Genomic DNA, 17,143 nt, shown 5'->3' on the forward strand with positions numbered 1-17,143 from the left:
CATAAATTGTCATCAATTAATTCATTTGGGTTTATTTCCAGGCTGTTTTGCTTCATTGACCTGTGTGTCTGTTTTTATGCCAATACCATACTCATTTGGTTACTCTTTCCATAGTTTTGTCTTTTCTAGAATGTCATACAGTTGAAATCATATGGTATATAGCCTTTTTACATTGGCTTCTTTCACTTAGTAAGATGCATGTATGTCTTCTTCATGTCTTTCTATGGCTTGATAGCTTATTTCTTTTTAGCGCTGATTACTATTACACTGTCTGGTTGTATCATAATTCATTTATCCATTCACGTATGGAAGGACATTCTGGGCATTGTTAATAAAACTGCTACAAATATCTGCACGCAGGTTTTTGTGTTAATGTAAGTTTTCAGCTCCTCTCAGTACATAACCAAGGAGTGTGATTTCTGGATCATATGTTAAGAATAGGTTTACTTTGGAAGAAACCACCAGAATGTCTTCCAAAGTGCTATACCATTTTGCATTCCCACCAGGAACAAGTGAGTGCTCCGTCGCTTCTCATCCTAGTCAGCATGTAGTGTTGTCTGTTGTCTGCATTTTGGCAATTCTAATAGGTGTGAAGTGATACCTAATTGTTGTTTAAGTTGGCATTTCCCTGATGACATATGATATGGAGCATCTTTTCATATGCTTGTTTGCCATCTTTATATTTTCTTTCATGAGCTGTTAAGGTCTTTTTCCCATTTTAAAACTACACTGTTTGTTTTCTTATTGTTAGGTCTTAAGAGTTATTTGTCTACTTTGGATAACAGTCCTTCATCATATGTGTTTTCTGCAAATATTTTTTCCCAGTCTGTGCCTTGTCTTCTCCTTATTTTAATATTGCCTTTCACAGGGAGGAAGTTTTTAATTTGAACAAAATACAATTTATCAATGATTTCTTCCATGGATGATGTCTTTGGTTGTTGTATCTGCAAAGTCATTGACATGTCAAAGGTCATCTAAGGTTTCTCCAATGTTATTTTCTAGGAGTTTTATAACTTGACATTTTACATTTAGGTCGATGATCCATTTTAAGTTAAATTTTGGAAAGGATGTAAACTGTGTGTCATTTCTTTGCACGTGGATGTCCAGTTGTTCCAGTATAATTTCTTGAAAATACTATCTTTGCTCCATTGTATTGCATTTTTTCTTTGTTAAACATTACTTGATTATATTTATATGGTTGTATTTCTGAACTCCCTGGTGGTGGTTTAGTATATCCACTCGGGGGTCCTAACACTACCTGAAGATAAACCATGCATGCTCAGTTGTGTCTGACTCTTTGCAACCCCATGGACTATAGTCTACCAAGCTCTTCTGTTCATGGAATTCTCCAGCCAAAAATTCTGGAATGGGTTGCCATTCCCTTCTCCAGGGGATCTTCCCAACACAGGGATCCAACTTGAGTCTCCTGCATTGCAGGTAGATTCTCTACTGACTCTCTAGTTTGTTCACTGAACTATTTGATTATTCTTTCACCAATATCATACTGTCTCAACTACCATTGCTTTATAATAAGTCTTGAGGTCAAGTCATGTCAATTTTCCAATTCTCCTTAATACCACATTCACTCTTCTCGTGTTTTTTTTTTTTTCTTTATCACCTCTCCATACCAATTTTAGAATAATTTTAGTGATATCCACAAAATAACTTGCTGTGATTTTCACCATCTGCTTTTTTAATAAAATTTTATTGGAACTGAGCCATGACCATTTATTTACATGTAGCCAGTTGCTGGGTTTATGCTACAGAGTCAGTAAGTAGGCGAGACAGTATCCATATATTCCACGAGGCCTAAAATATTGACTATCTTGCTGTTTCCTGAAATGTTTGCATCCTTGTCTATAACAATAGCCCCTAAATTCATATAAAAGTGTCAGATATTTTTAACATGTCAGCTGTCTTTATATATCCAATATGTTCACTGCGGTTCTACCATCAACATCTCTACCATCACCACACTTTAATATAATTCAAACAATGCCTTTCTTTTCTGCTAAACTAAGATGCTAATGATTTAATCCATCATCTCAGCAAAGGCAGCATGGCAGATACTGTTGATTACTAATCCAACAGTCATTTCACCCCCTTCTTACTTATGAAGAGAACACTGAACTTTTTGAAATGACAGTGTGCCCAGTTCCTTGGCATAAAATTATAATCCATAAAAATTTTCTTCCGATTTCAAGATGTTTGATTTTGTAGCCTTTCCTGTTGCCATGGTTGGTTGACTATGTGACTGAGTTTTGACTGAAGATAGAAATAGCCTAGATTTTTCATTAAATTTTAATTGCCTGACAAAAGTGATGAGCTTTATGAAAAGAAATCATTTTGCCCCTTTATCATTCTGACTATGATGTTTATATGAGGATGTGATGCCTGGTGCAAGGGCAGCCACCATGTAACTATGAGCATAATGTCAAGAGCACTGCAGAACTCTTCTGGAGCTCTGCCAGAGTAAAGTATGACATTTTCCTCCCCATGTCATCCCCCAGATCCTTGGAAAATAAAACTAACCTTACTGCTTAAGCTCCTTTGTGTACATTCTGTTAGTTATGATTCATCTAACCCGTACAAGAAGAGTACAAGAAGGCATGTTTCAACCTCACTAAAAATTCAATCCATCTTACCTCCACCCCTGCTGTATTTAAATACAGGTTTCCCCACTACCCAAAAGTAGAGCATTCCTATGAAAGTTTTCATAAGCCAAAGTAGTGTAAAGCCAAGCTTATCTCCTGGTTTCCAAAAGTTTTTATTATGCCACTTTGCTTTTACAAAAGACCTATAGAAATATCGCTTTCCTGGTGGCTCAGGCAGTGAAAACTCTGCCTGCAACTTGGGAGACCTGGGTTCAATATCTGGGTTAGGAAGGTATCATGGAGAAGAGAGTGGTAACCCACTCCAGTATTTTTGCCTGGGAAATCCCATTGACAGAGGAGCCTGGCGGGCTACAGTTCATGGGATGGCAAAGTGTCAGACATGACTGAGGGACTAACATGAGTGAGAGACTAATACTTCCACTTTTTACATTAATAGAGGGCTTCCCTCATGGCTCAGACAGTAAGGAATCTGCCTGCAATGCAGCAGACCCAGGTTAGATCCCTAGGTTGGGAAGATCCCCTGGAGAAGGCCATGGCAACCCACTCCAGTATTCTTGCCTGGAGAATCCCATTGACAGATGAGCCTGGTGGACTACAGTCCATCAGGTTGCAAAGAGTCAGATGTGACTGAGCAACTAACACTTGCTCTACTTTCTATATTAATATTGTAATGGCTTTCTTTTTTTGTAAAATAAAAAATCATCTTTGGATTTTTTTGTTAATGAAAATCAGTACTAACGCAGTGTGACACAGTTTTCATTCCAATTCCAAAGAAAGGCAATGCCAAAGAGTACTCCAACTACCAAACCATTACACTCATCTCACATGCTAGTAAAGTAATGCTCAAAATTCTCCAAGCCAGGCTTTAGCAATACCTGAACCGTGAAATTCCAGATGTTCAAGCTGCTTTTAGAAAAGGCAGAGGAACCAGAGATCAAATTGCCAACATCCTCTGGATCATCAAAAAAGCAAGAGAGTTCCAGAAAAACATCTATTTCTGCTTTATTGACTATGCCAAAGCCTTTGACTGTGGATAACAATAAACTGTGGAAAATTCTGTGGAATACCAGACCACCTGACTTGCCTCGTGAGAAACCTGTATGCATGTCAGGAAGCAACTGTTAGAACTGGATATGGAACAAAAGACTGGTTCCAAATAGGAAAAGGAGTACTTCAAGGCTGTACATTGTCACCCTGCTTATTTAACTTACATGCAGAGTACATCATGAGAAACACTGGGCTAGAGGAAGCACAAGCTGGAATCAAGATTGCCGGGAGAAATATCAATAACCTCAGATATGCAGATGACATCAACTTTATGGCAGAAAGTGTAGAGGAACTAAAGAGCCTCTTGATGAAAGTGAAAGAGGAGAGTGAAAAAGTTGGCTTAAAGCTTAACATTCAGAAAACTAACATCATGGCATCAGGTCCCATCACTTCATGGCAAATAGATGGGGAAACAGTGGAAACAGTGGCTGACTTTATTTTTCTGGGCTCCAAAATCACTGCAGATGGTGAGTGCAGCCATGAAATTAAAAGACGCTTACTCCTTGGAAGGAAAGTTATGACCAACCTAGACAGCATATTAAAAAGCAGAGACATTACTTTGCCAACAAAGGTCTGTCTAGTCAAGGCTATGGTTTTTCCAGTGGTCATGTATGGATGTGAGAGTTGGACTACAAAGAAAGCTGAGCACCGAAGAATTGATGCTTTTGAACTATGGTGTTGGAGAACTCTTGAGAGTCCTTTATACTGCAAGGAGATCCAACCAGTCTATCCTAAAGGAGATCACTCCTGGGTGTTCATTCCAAGGATTGATGCTGAAGCTGAAACTCCAATACTTTGGCAACATGATACAAAGAGCTGACTCATTTGAAAAGACCCTGATGCTGGGAAAGATTGAGGGCAGGAGGAGAAGGGGACGACAGGATGAGATGGTTGGATGACATCACTGACTCAATGGACATGGGTTTGTGTGTATTCTGGGAGTTGGTGATGGACAAGGAGGCCTGGCGTGCTGCAGTTCATGGGGTCGCAAAGAGTCGGACATGCCTAAGCAACTGAACTGAACTGAACACAAACTTTCAGAAAACCAGGGCGGGAGTGGAATCGCAGACTTGTACCCAGGATTTGCCAAGTGCATGCAATATGTGACGAACTGCCTGTTTTCTGACAGTGTCTGTATCACTCTTGCAATAGTCCTGTGAGGTATGGATCTTCTTTATTTTACAAGTGAGAAAACAGTTTCAGAGTAATGTTACTGCTCTGAAACTACACAGCTAGTAAGTGAGTGAGTCTAATTCCTAAGAACATAATAATATCTTTGTATGCTTTCTGCTCTTCTGTCATCACATTATGGGGGACTATGTTATTTTACATAGGTGATGGACTATGTCACACCAAATAGGTGATTTCATTTAAGCAACAGGCGTGTGAGATGGGTCTCATTATAGTTTTACAAATAATTAGCACATACTCTTGTGGGCAGAGTTTGAATGTCCCTTCCAGGTGTTCCTACCCAGAGTCCATGCCCTCCCCTATTGCACCCAGTGCTCAATGACCTATTTCACCTCTGATATTCACAGAGCACACAGGTCCCTGAAGCTCATCTCCATCTTAAACTGGCTACTCTCTGCCTTTAATTCATAGCCAGGCTTCCAGAAAGGTCTACTTACACATGTTCACCTCTCTGAAAGAATGTATTCTGTTGATTTAAGTTCTGAGATTACATCCATATGCTCAGAAACGAAAATGTAAAAAAACAATATATGGTGAAGCCTTTTTCTAAACATAGGTCCTCAGTTTCCTAATGTTCTCTACTTTCTAGAATGTAACCTTCTTGAGACTTTTCTGCATGTCCTCACAAACACTTGTAGAATGTATATATAAGCACATACAGATGTATAGCACCCTTATCTAAACAGTAGTATAACACATAGGATCCTGTACTTTGCTTTTTTCCGCCTTTGAAATATGACATGATTAATTTTTAACAGTCCATTTTACATACTGGTCACTAGAAATACTTTGGCACTTGAGATTCTTCCTGCTGCCTCTTACATCAAGATAGCTACCAATCACTCTGTACTTGATTAGCTTCATTCAAGTGTCCTGAATATGAATTGTAACACTTCCCCAAAAATTACAACTAAATTAAACAAGTTTTATTTAGGAAACTGTGTTCCACCTTGCATAAAAGTCTCTATGGTTATTTTAAGCAAGATGCAACCAACCTCTGACTTCTTCTTTCCCGAGTTACTCATCTTTAATAGTATAATAAATTGGCACTGGTAGTGCACAGCAAAAATAATGCATTTAAGCCATGTGATTACCACCTTCCCCTGTGACAATGTCAATAGCATATGTTACTTTTTACACAAAACTTCCCAATTTACATGTGTTCTATCTCTCTATTTTCTCCAGAAGTTTGAGTTTCTTAATCTTATTTTATAGATGAAGAAATTAAAGAAGTGACTTGTGTGTTGGTCCTGCGATTTTCCCTAGAACAGTCAAGTTGATAAGATGGCTCTTAAATTTTTGAACAACTTTTGGATCGTCAACTACCTCTCTGTGAATGCCCCACCTTGCAGATATTTCTGCTTTATGTTCTCAACACAAGGCAGTTTTTGGAGTTTGGATTGTGGTTTCTGTCCCTCATCTCTGATTATCTTTCTTTCCCTTTCCTGTCATGCTTCTTCAAAGAAAGGAAGAAGCCATATGAATGCTGTATATGTGGCTGGGCCCTGCTCAGCAATACAAACTCACTGGGAACATAACTCACTTCCAAACTTTACTGGGCAGGTTCTGAGCTGATTAATCAGATAGTAGAACATGCTTGGCTCTACTCTTTCCAAGTATGCATAGGGTCCTTCAGCCTTGAGTCAGGACACATCTAAGAAGGTGATTAGTTGGATACCACAGGAAGAACACATATTGTTGCCCACAACTGCTTCCTAGTCCCCACACCGAGCAGTAGCAAGAATGGTGGTAAATGCTTTTAGATCAGAGCAGGATGCATGGAAGCTCAGGTCACAGGGTTGGGACAGGACCCACAAGTGGGTGGCAATACCCAGGAAGAACAAGGAGAATCCAAATGCAGCATTTCACCAAAAATATGAGTTCATTCTCTCCAATTTCATTAATGATTGGCCAGAGTAGAAGCTGTCCCACCTCTGATATCCCTGGCTTTCTAAATTCACACAACTGAATGTTTAACAGGGAATCTCCAATTCAAGCATGAATTAAGAATCATCATGTTTGAAGAAAAACTTATAAATTATAAAGAAGAAATATCAAACTGAACAAATGAAGAAAAAAAAAGCCCTTATACTCAAAATATTATGCAAACCCAAATTCAGAGACATTCTACAAAATAACTGGCTTATGAGCCTCGAAAGTGTCAAGGCATGCAAGACAAAGAAAGACTCAAGAATGCCAGACTGAAGGAAGCTAACCATCAAGATAACTAACTGTAGCATGAGATTCCAGATTGGGTCCTTTTGCTGCATAAGACATTTTGGGGATAACTGGAAAAAAAACTTGAATGGCATCTGAATATTTGATGGTAGTAGTGCATCAATGTTCGTTCCCAATTTTGACTGTTCTATTGCAGCTACTAGGAGAATTTCCATGTTTTTGCAGAAGATACACACTAAAGGAATGGGGTGTACTAATTACTGTATCTCCCTCTTAGTACATCAAAGAATAGTGTTGCTGATTTTGATGCAAAGTTGCTTAAGAGTTCAGGAGCCAAAGATTATCACCCAGAGAAGGAGCAGCCAAGAAATAGAAAGTTCATTTCACTCTGCTTAAGCAAGGGAAGTGGTTGGGAGAATGTTAGGTTATGCTGTGCTTGAAAATTAAAAATTAATGTGAAAAATATCTACACCATTTCTCTCAGTGTTAGCAACTATATCTCTTTTTCTAAATTATATATCCTAATTTTTCACCATATATTTATTTTTATATTAGTTCTTTAAACTGAAAGCATGAGTATTATAGAAAAAGCATATTTGAAAGTGAAAGTCAGCTACATTCTTTTAGACAAAGTAAATTTTTTAGTGGAAGCCTGACTACATAAATTAGGCACAAACATCCACTTGATGGCGGCAATATCCAGAGGCATTACCCTATGGACTTCTCCACACATCACTTGTTTCAGTCAGGGCACTTGTTGCAAACAACAAAGTGAAAAGTGAAAATATTAGTCCCTCAGTTGTGTCCAACACTGTGTGACCCCATGGACTGTAGCCTGCCAGACTCCTCTGTCCATGGGATTCTCCAGGCCAGAATACTGGAGTGTGAAGCCCTTCCCTTTTCCAGGGAATCTTCTCCACTCAGGAATCAAACCCAGGTCTCCTGTACTGCAGGCAGATTCTTTACTGTGTGAGCCACCAATACTGGCTTCCTCAGGGGAAATGTCTGTGGGGGGTCAGGTAAGGGCCCCAGGCATTTCCAGCCAATAGCATCACTACTGAGGCTAAACCAAGACTTTTGTTGTTTCCTTTCATCCTAAGTGCTTCTTTCTCACCCTCCTTGGGTCAACCTGGTCATGTGATAAGCAGTCAGTGGTCACAGGACCACAGCTGGACTAGAAGTCTCCACAAGAGAGTCACAGGCTCTAGCCCCTTGTGACAGAAGAGTCATTTGAACTACTTCTGGATTCAAAAGTACAACTGAGGTGTTGGATTTTTTAACAATGCGTACTCAATCATAAATTAAGTGACAGGAAAGGATGAAGGTCCAGTGATGATCCCCATGGCTCTGTGTTAAGTTTCGACAAGACATCTGTCTGAGTCCATTGCTGGCCATTAAATGCAGCACATGGGTGGTTTTTGACATATTAACCCCTCTCCAGATTCAAAAATAGGGTGTGAAGAATCATGGTCCAGGGACTCTTTTGGTTAAGATTCTGCCCTCCCAATCCAGGGGGTATGAGTTCAGTCCCTGGGCAGGGAACTAAGATTCCCATGACATCAGGTGCAGTCTAAAGAAAAAACAGAATTATGGCCTATATTTGATAAGTGTTGGTTTAGTTACGCCAAAGAGGCACACATAACCACGAAGCAATGATTTGGGATTTTTGTGCATCAAACTGCTAAGAGATGGAGAAGGGTGGTGATCTTCGTAAGACCACACAAACTATACTCCTGCTGGGAAAACTCATACACAAATATCAATGGGTATTTGGAGAATTGACCAAGGGACAGCAGTTTCAGAGAGAGGTGCTAAATAACTCCCTAGAAAACTTACTTTAGTCCTAGGTGGAAAGGAAACCCAAGCATCTCATTTATCCCCAGGGTGAAATATTGACTGCCCTCAATGTTAGAGGATGACAGATCATGAACACTTGGGAAAATGTCATCTACAAATTAGACCAACAGAACATAAATCAAGAACAACTCAGCTGGGGGAGGGAAGGCAGCTCATGACAGGACTGATACACCACGTAACCCCTCATCCTGGCTATGGTCAGGGGCTTGGCAGCCTGCTGAGGAAAGGTTTTGTTCCAACTATAAGCCTCTGTGATTTTGAAAATTTACTTTAATTCCTTTCCTAGCAGAAAGAGAGCAAGAAGAGACTGTTGTTGTGTGGTTGGGTAGGGACCTGGCCTGGCTGAAGGTTAGAACGGTGCCAAGACCCAGGGCGGCGGGGTTACTCAGCTGCTACAGAATCAAGAACAGCTATTTGTCTGCACCTCTTTGTTCTCAAAACTAGGAGAGGCCTCGAGAAATGTCATGACTCTGTCTGATTCACACCCCATTCTATTGAACAGAGGGTTTCCCTGGGCTCCCTGGTGGCTCAGATGGTAAAGACTCTGCCTGCAAAGCAGGAGACCTGGGTTCAATTCCTGGGTCGGGAAGATCCCCTGGAGAAGGGAATGGCAACCCACTCCAGTATTCTTGCCTGGAAAATCCCATGGACAGAAGAGCCTGGCGGGCTACAGTCTATGGGGTCACAAACAGCCGGACATGACTGAGCGACAAATACTTTTCACTTTTATGTATTGAACAGGTGGCTCAGGTTACAGGGGTGTAGCTGAGAGTCAGATCTGACTTAATTCCACTTTTCACATCACCTTGGACAAGAACTTTGTATTGGGGACTTTTCAATTTCCTTCTGTGGGCAAAGATATAAACAAACCTATCTATCTCACGAAATTGTGAGGATGAGCAAAAATGCAGGTCAGCTAGTCTGGTGAGGACGCATCAGATCTTACACTGAGACTGGCTCCCTGGTCACCTTGATGCCCAGTGCTCATGACGGCTAGGCTCCCGAGAGCGCTGCCAGGAAACCCTGCCCCGAGACCTTTTGAGTCTGTATTTGGGAGGTGAAGCCATTTTCCATGTCCACAGATGTTCCAAACAGGGTGTTACAGGCCTTTTTGAGCCACTGTTGTTTCTCCTTTGTCTATATACTGTTCTCCAAAGGTGAAGAATTGCTTGAGGAAGGGGGTGTTAAGCATCCGGCGTGATGTGTAGTGTTGGAGACACAGAGACCTTGGACTCCCTCCAGTTTAGAGACCTAACAGTCCAGTTTGGAAGACAAAAATGGTATCATCTTTGGACCATCTCTTTAGCTCTAGTCTAGCATCCTCCTCTCTGGGCAGCTGCCTCACACAAACACATCCTCGACTGATGGGGTTCCAGGGGGTGACCCTGCTCTTACACAAGCCACAGCTCCCTCACCACATGGGTCAGCCGGTCTCACTACCACCCCTTATGCCTCCCGTTGCTGGTTGAAGGCTGAGCACCTGAGGACCAGCTTGGGTTTGCTTCCCACCACTGAGGGAAATGGAAAAACTTATTCCTTGTGCTTCATGTGTCCTTGAGAGATTTTTCATTCCACTCGCCATGAGGGGAAAAGGGAGGAGGATAGATATATATTATTGATGAATGTAGCCAAAGAATCAGAGTATGATGATTCAGCTCTATCTAGACTTTTTAACTTTTGGATCTGCATTTCCACCAAGAGGAAATGCTGTGGGCTTACAGGAACTTATAACCTGTAGTCATCCAGAACTTCCTTCCTGGCTAACTAGTCAGGGTAGGCGAACTGCTATAACAAATATTCTGAGTCTTATTAGCTTAACACAGTACATTTTCACTTTCTGTTCTTACGGAGACCCAGCGCACAATGGTGGGGCAGAGGATGGGGCTAGAGTCTCCTTATGTCATTCAAAGGATCAGGAAGGGAAACCATATGAGAAGTTCTGAGGTAACTGTGGACCCACTCTGCAGAAGAGAAAGAAACAAAACACAAAGACATAATCAATCTAGAAGACATACAGGAAAGTCTTCCAATTTCAGAAAATACCAAGCTTCTGGCATTTGGGATGTCCTTATCTTACGTGCAAGCTCCAAACCACATATCCCAAAGACAGAAGACCACTCCCTAACTGATACACTCTGCACTCCCATTCAGAGGAGGAGACTAATAGTGGAATGGATATCAGAACTGTAGGTCAGATCCATGGTAAACTTCAAGGCTATACAAATGAGTCCTTTATACCCAAATATGGATGGACAAATGCTTACCAAACATTTCACAGAAGTGGAAGAGATCATGATGAATAAACTGAACTATTTCTGGAGAAAAAAACACATATACTACAGGAAACAGAGGACATTACCAAAAAATCCAAATTCATATTCTCAGAACTGTAAAGATAACAGGGGTTTTATAAAATAGGAACAGGGTGCTATAAAAGGCAAGAATTAAAGAATAAGAGAAAGTCCTTGGGAAAAAAGTATTATGGTAAATTAAAAACTTTCTGGATGCAAAGTACTCAGCTCAAAGTGGCTCTGCCTCACCCTGCCTTTGATAGACAGTGGTCTCGACCTGCCCACAGATCCCGCCCAGGGATCCCGCCAACTCACATGACCTCTTCCTTAACCAATCTCAAGCCCAGGCACTGACCCCGCCCAACGAACGCCATTACCCCTGCAACCCAGAGCCGAACTCAGCCAGCTGCCTTCTGGCTCGGCTCCGGCTGCCCACAGCGTCCACCATGGGAAGGTTCGAACGAGTCCGAGGGCGCCGTCGTCGGCGCCCGCGTCCCCGCCGATTCCAACCCCGCAGACGCCTCATCCGAGCCGCCATTCCCTGGTTCTTGGAGTGGCCCACCGTGCTGCCCACACCACCCTCACAGGTGCATCAGAACCACCACCCTGAGTGTGAGGCCGCGATCAACAGCCAGACCTCCCTGGAGTTCCATGTCTCCTTCCATTGCCGGGCTGTGGCCTTCTACCTCGACCTCAGTGATGACGTGGCCCTGAAGCATTTCTCCGGTTTCTTTTTGCTCCGCTCCCACGAGCACAGCAAGACAGCCGAGAGCCTGATGTTCCTGCAGAACCGGCGTGGGGGCCGCATCTCTTTCCTCGACATCAGAAACCCCGAGAGCCAAGAGTGGGAGAGCGGGCTCCAGGCCATGCAAGACATCCTGCACCTGGAAAAGTACATCAACCAGAGCCTGATCGACCTGCACCAGCTGGCCACCGAGAGCTGCGACGCCGACCTGTGCCACTTCCTGGAGACCGGCTACCTGGACCAGCAGGTCAAGTTCATCAAGGAGCTGGAGGACCATGTCAGCAGCCTGAGCAACGCGAGGTCCCCGGAAGGTGCCCTGGCAGAGTACTTCTCTGAGAAGCTCACCCTGAGTGACGGCGACAAGGAGGACTGAGCCTGGACTGGACTTTCCCCTGAGGCCTGGGTGAGTGCCCACGGTCACCCTGCCTCCCATGAAGTCTGCAGTATTGCCCCTGCAGAATAAGTTCACTTAAGTTTCCCTTCTTTCCGTGTTGCCAGTTCTTCCAGTAAACTAATTGCTTCCTAAAGAAATAAAGGTCCCTGTTGATTCGCGCGTGCAAACCCTTCACCTTTCAAGTTTTAAAACAGGTATGCAGGAGTCTCTTGAGCTACCAATGCCCTGTCCACAGGCAGCTCAGGATCTCCACAGAGGGAGGGAAAAAGGGGATGCATGGGACCCTGGACAATACAAAATATACCTTCCCCTAGTAAACAATGTGGTATATGGGGTGGGTGTGGGCGAGGTGAGGCCCTGGTCAATGTGCGTGCCTGTGAATAGATAAGCTATAAAAATATGGCCTGAAAATCATGATTGGGGTTGATCTCCAGAAATACTGAAGGGAGTGGGATTGGGAAGGGAATGAAATAAAGGGGTTTTCATTTTGGTTGAAGCAGACTTCTGGGTAGCAAGATGGGGGCCCAGGATGCTTGCATAGCAGAGTCCCATGCTGACAAGCTCACCCTGAGCTACAATGACAATCTAACGGTAGCATGGCTGACTTTCCAAGACATACACTTCCAGTGGTCACCACTGTTGAGCATGGATGTTGCCCTTACAAAACATCCATGTGTGATTCTTTACTTGAATTGTACCACCCTGTGATAAAGCAGATTGATACCACTCAAAATTTATCTCAGTTCTATTGAGGGCGATTATATATAGCTCTTCTTGGGTGAAAAATACAGGCTCATGAATGAAGGTCAATTTGTGATATTGAATATCAAGTAAAATGAATCCCCCTGAATATGAAGTCAGTGGTACTGGCTGCATTGAAGTATGTAGAGAGGGAAGGGTTGATGCTGGGATACCAGTTAGTTGGTATCACAGCTGGGCCAGGTGAAAGACAATGGTGATTGAACTGGAGTGGAGGATAAAGAAATGAAGAGATGTAGACACACTGCAGATAGATTTGGATACATGAGCAAGGTTTCCACATGGACCAGAGAGGAAGAGGGAGACATGAAGAAAATAATCTAATTTAGCCTCGGTTGATGGAGGTGCCTTTTGAGCAATTTGGGGTCTTTTGCCAGGGACACAGTGGGGATGGAAAGTTGGAGAAGGCATGTCACATCAAATCTGAGATGCATATTAGACGTCCAAGTGGAACTGTCATGCAGGTAGCCAGAAAAATGAATCTGGAGTTCAGAGTGGATGTCAGCTTTAGAAACAGACCTGTGGGAGACACCATGATGCCTATATAGGTTGTGTTGTGGTCATGGGAGTGGAAAACCTCAGTGGAGAGTGGACTGGGAGGATGGCAGAGCCCAAGCCCAGGGTAACTAACATGTAGAAGCAGGGCTGAGGTGATGAAACACCCAGAGGGGTGCTGACCTCACCTTGACCTTTAGCTCACTGCAGACTCGGCCCACCTGTGCCCACACCCCGTGGCCCCAAATCAGCCTGTTCGTGACCTCAGTGTGGCCTCCTGGGGTCGGCTATCAGAATGGGGAGGAGACTGTACTGTTTCTCTTTCTGTGACTGTGCAGAAAGAAATTTTCCAGTTTAAGAAAAGAATTCTTAAAAAAATGATAGGGACTTCCCTGGTGGTCCATTGGTTAAGAAGCTGCCTTCCAACACATGGGATAAAGGTTCGATCTCTGGTCCGGGAATTATGATCCCACATGCCTCAGGAAAACTAAGGCCATGTGCAGCAGCAAAGACCCAGTACAGTCAAAAAAATAAAATCTTTAATATTTTCCTCTTCTTTAAAAATTCAGCCTCTGGGTCAACTCTATTTGATCAGATGAAATCTCTACACATGTAAAGCCTAATATTGCTTTTGCCTAACAAAAACACTCAAAATATGTTTCTTCTGTGCCTAGGTGTATTTAACAAGGCAAAAGTTAAAATTTTACAGATCTTGCCTGTCTTATGGTCCTTGATAAGACAGGGTCCTCAGATTGACACATGCTCAATCTGAGTCTCCCTAAAGTTTGCAAACTGCTTTGAATATTTACAAATATTCAAATATTTACAAATATTCCTCCCTGTAGCTCAAATGGTATAGAATCTACCCACAATGTGGGAGACCTGGGTCTGATCCCTGCGTCAGAATAATCCCCTGGAGAAAACAATGGCAATCCACTCAAGTATTCTTGCCTGGAGAATTCCATGCACAGAGGAGCCTGGTGGGCTACAATCCATGGGATCGCAGAGAGTCGGACATGACTGAGCGACTAAGTCTTGCTTTGAATATTTACAAATATATAAACAAGCTTGCTACGAAGGAATTAACTTTCCCATTTCACCATGACGGCACTTGAATTTTTATTTTAAATGAGGATGAAGTCTCTTCACTTAAATTTCCAGAAAATGTGCTTGTTGCTTTGTGCTTGTTCCTTTGTGCTTAGACAACCAGGCTGTTTTCACTGTTTCTCTGCTCACATTGAGGATCTCTCCTCTTTCTTTGATGGGCATTCCCTGGTGGCTCAGACGGTAAAGAATCTGCCTGCAATGCAGGAGACTGGGGTTTAGTCCCTGGGTCAGCGAGATCCCTGCGAGAAGGGAATGTCCACCCACTCCAGTGTTCTTGCCTGGAGAATTCTATAAACAGAGTAGCCTAGTAGGCTACCATCCACGGGGTCGCAAAGGGTGGGACACGACTGAGTGACTAACACTTTCATTTTCCGCTCTCTGACAATGTCTCAGATCCTACATGTGTCAATTCACGGTTCTACTCTAGATAGAAGCAAGCACCAGGTGAGAAGATGTTCATCTTTATGACTAGAAATTGAATTTTTGGTTGTGCTAGGGTTTCGTTACTCACAGTCTTTGCTCTAGTTGTGGTATGTGGGTTTCTTATGGTCGTGGCTTCGCCAGTTGCACACCATGGGCTCGAGGCGCTTAGACTTCAGTAGTTGAGGCACATGGGCTCAGCAGCTCTGGTTCCCCAGCTCTAGAGCACCGCTTCAGTAGTTGTGATGCACAGGCTGAAGTCCTCTGTGAAATGTGGGATCTTCCTGGATCCGAGATCAAACCTAGGTCTCCTGCTTTGGCAGAAGGAGTCTTTACTACTGAACCACGAGGGAAGCCTGAAGGTCCCTCTTAGTTTTCTGTTTTGAAGAAACAGTTTGGTGTCGTGGATTCTTCCACATCGATGGCATGGGTTCAGATCCCATTCCAGCCACTTACTAAATTGAGGGTATTGGAAAATGTTAATTACCTTCTCTCTGCCTCTGATTTCTCATATGTAAAATAGGGATCAAAAAACTATTGCTTAAAAGAGTAGATGGTTTATTATATTGTAAATGTTTAATTTGAATTTAAACATATTTAAAATTAGTATCTTTTAAATTGCCCTCAGGTAGGGCAGTATCAAATGAAACAAGTCCCCAAAGTACTAGATGACCAAAGTCAACCCAGGGCATTCGTACATATACAGTCTCCATTTTCTACCGCAGATCTTATATAATAGGGCGGGAAAAAAACCATATGTAGGGCACAGCTTTCTGTATCTGCCTGAATGCCCTATTCCCTTACTGGGGGAAAATCTAACAAAGTTAAATGCCCAAGTGACTTTCTCACTAGAAACAGTAGATGCTGAATTACTCCTAGGTCAAACCTGCACCCTCCAAGCTGTGCTATGACAATGTAGAAACAAATTTGAACCAGAAGTCCCCAAAGAAATTCTACAAAAGGTAAGAGAGGATGCTTGAGTTGAGGACAGGCCAGGAAGAGCCAAAACCACTGACCGCATAGTAGGAAAACTCCAGCCCAGTGCCAAGTATAGGAACTGAAAAAGCAGTAGCCTTTAAAGAGGCATGTGAAGCATAAATCCTCTGAAAACCACCTTTCTTATATGCCAATTAATCTAACCGCAGTACTGTAGTGTTAGTCGTTCAGTCGTGTCAGACTCTACGACCTAAAGGACTGTAGCCCACCAGCCTCCTCTGTCCGTGGGATTCTCCAGACAAGAATACTGGATTGGGTGGCCATTCCCTTCTCCAGAATATTTTCCTTACCCAGTTATCGAACGTGGGTCTCCTGCATTGCAGGCAGATTCTCTACCATCTGAGGTACGAGGGAAGCCCCTTATGAAATTTACCAATATCAATAAAGTAGTTCAATACTGCCGGTATAAAAGCCAGGGGTCAGAGATTATTGTTTGCATGGGATCTGAGACCCACTGACTAAATTGTACATGATATATGTTCCATAGTGCCAAATCCTTATACTTTTGCTTACAATGTTATCCGGAGACTTTTGCTGGTCTACAATTCTGGACCCAAAAGATCCCTTTTACTGGATACCACTCAGCCCTGAGGCCTAGGAACTGTTGCCTTTTAATCAGATGATCCAGAGACTAATATGAAACAACCCTGTTGTTGGATGGGGTCCCACTAGGATGGAGGAATCCCCTACCATCGTCTCCACAAGCCTTAGCCAAGGACTTAAGGGACTGCCAATTAAATGAGGGAGCTGTACTGCAATATATGAATAATATACCTAATGCCTAGTAAAACAAAGGAAGCTTCAGGCCAAAATACAATCCTTACTTTCAACTTTCTGGCAGACTGGGGATATAAAGTCTCCATGGGAAAAGTGAAAACTTCTCAACCAACTGCAAAATATCTATGACAAAGAAACATATTCCAAATGGAATGGAGGCATTAGAGTGACTGCATCAACCACCAGAAGGCAATCATAAGGATTCTTAGGAATGTCAGGGCTTTGTAATGTTTGGATCCCTAAGTTTGGGATCATGGTAAACCCCTATATG

This window comes from Dama dama, chromosome X (genome assembly GCF_033118175.1).
Source record: "Dama dama isolate Ldn47 chromosome X, ASM3311817v1, whole genome shotgun sequence".
In the NCBI taxonomy this organism is placed as follows: Eukaryota; Metazoa; Chordata; class Mammalia; order Artiodactyla; family Cervidae; genus Dama; species Dama dama.